This window comes from Gymnodraco acuticeps, unplaced genomic scaffold (genome assembly GCF_902827175.1).
Source record: "Gymnodraco acuticeps unplaced genomic scaffold, fGymAcu1.1, whole genome shotgun sequence".
NCBI lineage: Eukaryota > Metazoa > Chordata > Actinopteri > Perciformes > Bathydraconidae > Gymnodraco > Gymnodraco acuticeps.
In genome coordinates, this window is record NW_022992185.1 from 30,836 (window position 1) to 38,453 (window position 7,618).

Here is a 7,618-nt window from a genome sequence, read left to right on the forward strand (position 1 = left end):
CACATTTATATTAAAAGATTCGGATTCCCGGCCACACCAATACAGTGAGAAGGACAGCACAAAAGGTGTAAAATGGTTTATTTATACAAAGTTACTTTAAAAACACTCCTTTGATAAATACTTAAAATAACGTAAGGTTAAAATAATGTTCAATAAATACAAACCAGTTACTTAAGAATTACAGTTCTAGCAGGGGCTGATAAAATCCTGAAAGTCCTGTCCGCTTGGAAGCGAACTCCACTCCCGTTTATTTGCCAGGCAGAAGTGCAAAGTTCAAGTCCCTTCCAGGAAATCCAGTGCCAGGATTTCCACATTGCCGGCACTCTGTTCGTCAGCCTCTGAATGAATGAGCCCTCGGTAAACAACAAAAGGAGACAACAATGTAACTTTTGTGACGTAAAACTAGACGCCCAAAAGCAGGAGAAATAGCCACTTCCCTTTATCTGGAGTTTGTTTGAGCGTTGAATCCGATGGTTAGAGGAGGGTCCGGTCCGATCTGCGGCGAGGTGAGGAGGAGCAGGAGGGATCCGATCCGGTCCGATCTGCGGCGAGGTGAGGAGGAGCAGGAGCGATCCGATCCGGTCCGATCTGCGGCGAGGTGAGGAGGAGCAGGAGGGATCCGATCCGGTCCGATCTGCGGCGAGGTGAGGAGGAGCAACTGTCAAGAGAAGAATAGCTGCCGTCTAGCAGGTAGTCGGCGTATTTATGGGGGAGTGGATTTGGCAACTGGCGAATGAGATCGCTGATTTTCACTGGGTGCCGGTGTGTCAATCAGCAGTGTCTGTGTCTTTGTTGTGACAGTTCTTTGAGGAGGTTAAACAAGCATGCAAATAAAAAGAGTTCATCGCTATATAGCGCACAACATTAGAATCACAACACTATATGTAACATGCAACAATTATATAAAAGGTTTAACCATCCGTCCCACATACTGACTTTATTCACTTTGTGACACTCCTCCCCCCTTTAACAGTTGTCGTCCCGACAATCTTACTGTCCATACCTGTCTGGAGGCCTACCCCTGTTTTGCCTCTGAGACCTTCGTAGGGGTGATGCATTTCTGTGCTCTTATGGGGCCACAGGGTCCTCTCCTACGGGACCTGTGGGAGGAGCAATTACTATGGGCACAAGGGTCAAAGGCAACAACAGGGGCCTGGGAAGTAGCGAATTGGGGAAGATTGAGTTTGTTTCAATCTCTGGGGCATGATGTGGTACTTCAGGTTGATCGAAAGGGCAAGGCCTAAGATGGTTACGATGGATTGTCTTAATAGGGCCTTCTTTTCCTTCTGGCCTGATCTGGAAAACTGGCAGGCCAGGGCGTAGTTGATCATGAACAACATAGAGTTGGGGCTGCCAGTGGGGCGCCAACTTTCCCTCCCCTCTGCGGCAGAAATTTCGCAACAGCACCCGCTCTCCGGGTAACAAGGGGAGGTGCTTTGCTTTCCGATCGTACCTGTCCTTGTCTCTCAGTCTGTTTGCTTTGGTCCTTGCTGCCACTTGTTTGTAGACTCTCTGCAAGATCAGGTTATGCTGATGTACCCAGCCTACCAGGTCATGTCTCTGAGTCAGTGGTGGTGCTCTCACCACAGTTTCAACAGGCAGGCAAGCAGGCATGCCGGCCAAACATTACAAAATGTGGGGTCATTCCAGTCGTCTCATGAGTGGTATTGTTATACATCTGGCGCAGAGAAGGCAAATGGTCTGGCCAGTGTACTTGGTCCTCCAAGCTCAATGATCCTAGAAGAGACAACAGAGTCTTGTTAAATCTTTCACAGGCCCCATTTCCTTGGGGCCTGTAGGGTGTGGTTCGGACCTTCGCACACCCATAAAGGCTGCACAGCTGTGCTACCAGGTTGGACTCAAATGCTCCCCCTTGGTCAGACAGGATACGTTCCGGGCAACCCCATGGCTGGATGAGGTGTCGCCAGAGAACACGAGCTGTGGTGGCTGCCGTCTGGTCTTTTGTAGGGATAGCCCATCCATACTTTGTGAAAAGGTCAGTCATAACAAATAGATAAGGGTAAGTGTCGCCATGCCGGCCAAGAGACAGGTAGTCGATTGAGACAATTTCCAAAGGGTATGATGTTAGGATAGGAACCAAAGGTGCTCTTACCTCTGGGCCCTTTTTCTGTTGGGTGCAGCTCGCACAATTGGACGCCCATGTCTGTAGGTCAGTTCCCATCCCTACCCAGTAGAAAGTCTTCCTCAGCAGGGCATCGATCTTGGCTATGCCCATGTGTCCTGAGGCTTGGTGATACTTTTCCCACAGCTCCTGTGTCTTGCCAGTGGGCACCACAATTTGGGAGAGGCTCAGCCCAGTATGACGCTCTTGGGTTCTCCGCTTCAACACACCTTCCTGGATGTATAATCGGCTCCATTCTCGCAAGAGACGTCTTACTGCAGGCTGACTGGCTTTCCTTTCCTCAGGTAGTGGGAAGTGTCCTCTTGCAATCCACCCCTTTACTTGGACCAGTGCTTGGTCTCCTTCCTGAAAATGCTTCCAATGGTCTTCAGTTTCAGGGATGTCCTCCGATTCCACCACTGCTGTCTCTGCTGGGTGGGTTCTGCGTCTTGTGGCAACCTGGACAAAAGATCAGCATTCTGGTTTGCAGAGCCAGGGCGATATTTCAAGTCAAAGTTTGCCAGTTGGGCTGCCCACCGCTGTTCAGTGGCACTTAAGTGTGCTATGCTCAGGTGGACAAGTGGGTTATTGTCTGTAAAAGCCAGGAATTTGTTGCCCCACAAATAGTCTTTGAATTTCTCAGCGACAGCCCACTTGAGGGCCAAAAACTCCAGTTTGAATGAACTGTAATTGTTGTCGTTCCTTTCAGTGGGGTGTAAGCTTCTGCTAGCATAAGCAATAACCCTCTCCCTGCCATCCTGTACTTGTGATAGCACTGCCCCCAATCCTCCTAGGCTAGCATCAGTGTAGAGATGGAATGGCTTTGCGAAGTCGGCAAAGGCCAAAACTGGGGCACTCACCAACGCAGTCTTCAGAGCATCGAATGCCACCTGGCAGTCTGCAGTCCAATCCACGGCATTCTTCCCTTGTCGCATGCTAGCAGAACCTACTAGGAGAGCGTTAAGGGGTGCAGCGATTTTGGAGAAGCCCTTCACAAATCTACGGTAATATCCTACAAATCCAAGGAACGACCGTACCTGGTTGAAGGGGTTGCCCAGTTCCTTACAGCGGCAGTCTTTTCAGGGTCTGTGGATACTCCGTCCTTCGAGATGACGTGTCCGAGGTAGGTGACCTTTTTCCGAAACAAGTGGCATTTATGGGGCTGCAACTTCAGTCCGTGTGCGGCCAGCTTTTCGAAAACCTGCTCCAGGTGTTCAATGTGGGTGTCAAAATCAGGGGAGTATACTACCACGTCATCCAAATAGATCAGTAGAGACTCCTGGACCTGTCCTCCCAGGCAGCGCTGCATTAGTCTTTGGAAAGTCGCTGGGGCATTACAAAGGCCAAAGGGCATCCTCTGGAACTCGTAGAGGCCCATGGGGGTGGTGAATGCCGTCTTCTCCCGATCTTTTGGGTCCATTTCCACCTGCCAAAATCCACTGGCGAGGTCCAGAGTGGAGTACCAAGCAGCTTGTTTGAGACTTGTGAGGGATTCTTCAATTCTTGGCAGGGGGTAGGCATCTTTGTGAGTCAGAGAATTGAGCCTTCTGTAATCGACACAGAAGCGCCAGGATCCATCTTTCTTCCTTACCAATACGATGGGTGCCGCCCAAGGGCTGGAGCTTTCCTTAATAACATCTGTGTCCAACATGTTTTGGATGAGGCTCCTCAACTCAGGATAGAGGGTTGGTGGGATTGGCCTGTAGCGCTCCCGGCTAGGTGGTGCAGAGCCTGTGGGGATGGAGTGGAGGACTGCATCAGTTTGACCAAAATCCTCATCCCCTGCTGCAAAGACATCCCGCCATCGCTGCAACAGGGAGTCCATTTTCTGCTGTTGTTCGGTCAACAATCCCTCCCCTTTTAGCAGGTTGACTGGATGCTGGCCTTCAACGGTGACCCGGTTCACCTGGACATCCACCTCTACCTGGGTCTGAGGCTTTCAGTACAAGGTCCTTTTCTCCCCGAATCTGGCTTGGTTCAACCTGGAAGACATTAGCAAGCGGGCGCCGTTGGGCTATTGTGACTGGGTAAGGATTTGGGTTACATACCCTTATGGGGAGCCGTCCTTTCACCACCCAGGCGACGGTGCGGGCTACCTGTCACTCGTCATATATTTCTGGTCCTTCCACCAGGGCACAAAAATCTGACTTGGTCTCCGCCCCATACAGCTGTGTCCAGAGCACCATCTCGCTGTTTGGAGGCACAACCACTGATTCCTGGCGGGTCAACCTGGCCACTCCCACTGATCCATCTGAGGAATTGGTTTGTGACACTTTTTGGCAGACAGCAAAGGCACGTTCCCACTCTCCTTTGGCTAGTTGGGCCATGGTGGCTCCGAATGCAGTCAGCCCGGGGTGGACACTAGGGGTGTTGAAAATAATCGTTTCTACGATGCATTGCGATGCGGACGTGGACGATTCGGTATCGATGCAGTGACGGAAGATAATCGATTATAGCGTAGTAACGTTGCTTCCTGATTTTCCGGCTGCGGCTTTACTATAACGTTTTTTTTTCTGTCACTTTAATATCAAATCGGTCGGTGACGCAGAGATCAGGGAACAGACGTGACAGCAACACCAAACACGGAGCAGTCTGCTTTATCCACCAACACCAGTCCAGAACCAACAGCAGAAGGACCCGCTCTGAATCACTCCGTGTCGCTGCGGCTCAGAGACACAGGGATTTATGTTTTTCAAAAATAATCGCGTTACAATCATGTCAGGTTTTTGGTGGATTTAATTACGTCTTGGATTGCAGAGTATGAATGCCCTCTAGCAATTTTCAGACGATATATACGTGTGTAAAGTTTGTGAAGGCAGCAGGAAAAAAAGCTTCCGCGATCACCGTCTCCTCTCTGCTGCTCCAAGCCCCGCCCCCTCCCTGAAAATAATGAGTGACAGGCTGATAGTGACCCGATATAAACTTTATTATTCACTTAATCACTGAGATATGATTAAGCTAACTTAATCTCATACATTCATGGGATTTATGTAACAGTAAGACAGAGAATGTAAGTGTGCACCCACATGCAGTATTTTAGTTGTTATATGCTGTTGTAAATACTCCTGTTGTCTGCTGTGTTCAGACTCAAGTCCTGTGTGTGATGCCACATTCAGGACATTCAGTGTCCTTTTTTTAACAGAAGACCGTTGCTAGAAGCTGCAGCTAGACTGCAGAAGCATTATTTTTGTTTTTTTGAGGATGGAACAACTTTACACACAGAGGCTAGACCTAGACAATTCATTTATTTTGGTTTATAAATGAATGTCAAGACATTTATGTTATTGATTTCTGAAGCACTTTCTAAATAATAAAAAGACAGTTCATATGTATTTACTGCATGTATGCATTGATGAAAAATAAGCCATGTGCAGTAATATAGAAAATTGAGGATGCAACGCATTGGTATGAATCGTGATATCGAATTGAATCGAAGACAGGATAATCGTAATCGAATCGAATCGTGAGACCAGTGAAGATGCACAGCCCTAGTGGACACCCTGAAACAGTTCTTTCCAGCAGTGTGAAATCACATTCATCCCTAGTATACCTCTTTCCGCCTTCAGACACTCATCTTTGACAATGATGATTCCTTTTCCTGGCACAGTGACTCCTCCCACTGAGAAATCTAGGATGGCGTACCCGGTGTAGGGGATCTTTAGTCCATTGGCTGCCTTGAGCGTTAGCCAGTGCAGATCTTGTGGGTTTCTTTTCTGTTCTCCACTCAACCATTTCTGAAAGAAAGTTGCACTAAACAGCGTAACTTGTGAGCCTGTATCAAGCAAGCAGGGCAATTTTACTCCTGCTACTAGTATGTCAACCCCTGGGCACTCCCCAACAATAGAGGGCCTGTCTGCTTGGTTTCCCTGATTCCCCTCCCCAACCACATGGCTCTCAGTGGCTGAGGCTGTTAGTTTAACGGCCCTCTTACATGCTGGCAGTTTCTCTGAATATGGCCAGCCTGCCCACAGCCTCTGCAAATAGGTTGGCCACGTTGGTCCCACTCAAACCTTTGTTGCCTGGGGGAGGATGCATTATGGCCTCTCTGAGCTAGTCTGTTAGGGGGTGGGGTAGGGTCTCTGTGCCCAACTGGGGCATTTTGTGGTGAGAGTTGGCATCTGATCTCTTCTGTAAGAGTCTCTGTAATAATGGACAGTTGGTCTTTCATTTCTTTCCTGAGTTCAGTTCTTACTGTTTCTCTCCATTCTTCCAGGCTAGGTGGTGCCATGGCCGGTCGTGGCTGTGGCACTGAAACATGTGATGCACAGGCAGACTCCATCCTTAGTTCAGTTTATAATGCTTTAACTTCACCAGACACCTCACGAAAGGACATTGTAGGATTTCTACGCACCTGCCGTTGAAGTTCCTGTTGTACCATACCGGGCTTCAAACCAAGGACAAGCTGGTCTCGGATAGTCCTCTCATCCTGGGCTGAGCCAGCTGGTTCAACTTCTTCCCATTGGTGGAATAGTTCACGGAGCCGAAGGAGGAAAGAAGCAGCAGTTTCCTCTTCCTGTTGGTAACATTTGAAAAACTGTGTCCGAAGCTGGGCTACTGGGGTTACACGGCCATACAGTCTCTTTAACTCCTGCAGTATGGCTACGCTACTTGAGAGTTTGTTGGGGTCAAGCAGCCGCATCTCTCTTTTTGCGTCACCCTCAAGTGCCACAAAAATAAAATCAATTTTCTGTTCCTCATTTAACCCTTGTGCCCTCAGCATTACCTGAACCTGACCATGCCATTCAGAAAAACACATCTTGCTTCGGTCACCATTGAACTTTGGGATCCATGGGACACCCATAAACCAAGGCATCATCATTGCATTTACCACAGGCTGACTATTTTCTAGCCTGCCCCCATTTTCTGATGACCCACTGGGCCTTGCTGCTTCATATTCTTCATCTGCCATTCTGCACTGTATGGTGTGGAAAAGGAATCCTGCCGACAACGCCACTAATGTAACAGCCTAGTGAGGCCTGTTAACATCACATTTATATTAAAAGATTCGGATTCCCGGCCACACCAATACAGCGAGAAGGACAGCACAATAGGTGTAAAATTGTTTATTTATACAAAGTTACTTTAAAAACACTCCTTTGATAAATACTTAAAATAACGTAAGGTTAAAATAATGTTCAATAAATACAAACCAGTTACTTAAGAATTACAGTTCTAGCAGGGGTTGATAACATCCTGAAAGTCCTGTCCGCTTGGAAGCGAACTCCACTCCGGTTTATTTGCCAGGCAGAAGTGCAATGTTCAAGTCCCTTCCAGGAAATCCAATGCCAGGATTTCCACGTTGCCGGCCCGCCGCACTCTGTCCGTCAGCCTCTGGTCGCGGAGCCCTCGGTAAACAACAAAAGGAGACTCAGGAGAGGGGACAACAATGTAACTTTCGTGACGTAAAACTAGACGCCCCAAAAGCAGGAGAAATAGCCACTTCCCTTTATCTGGAGTTTGTTTGAGCGTTGAATCCGATGGTTAGAGGAGGGTCCG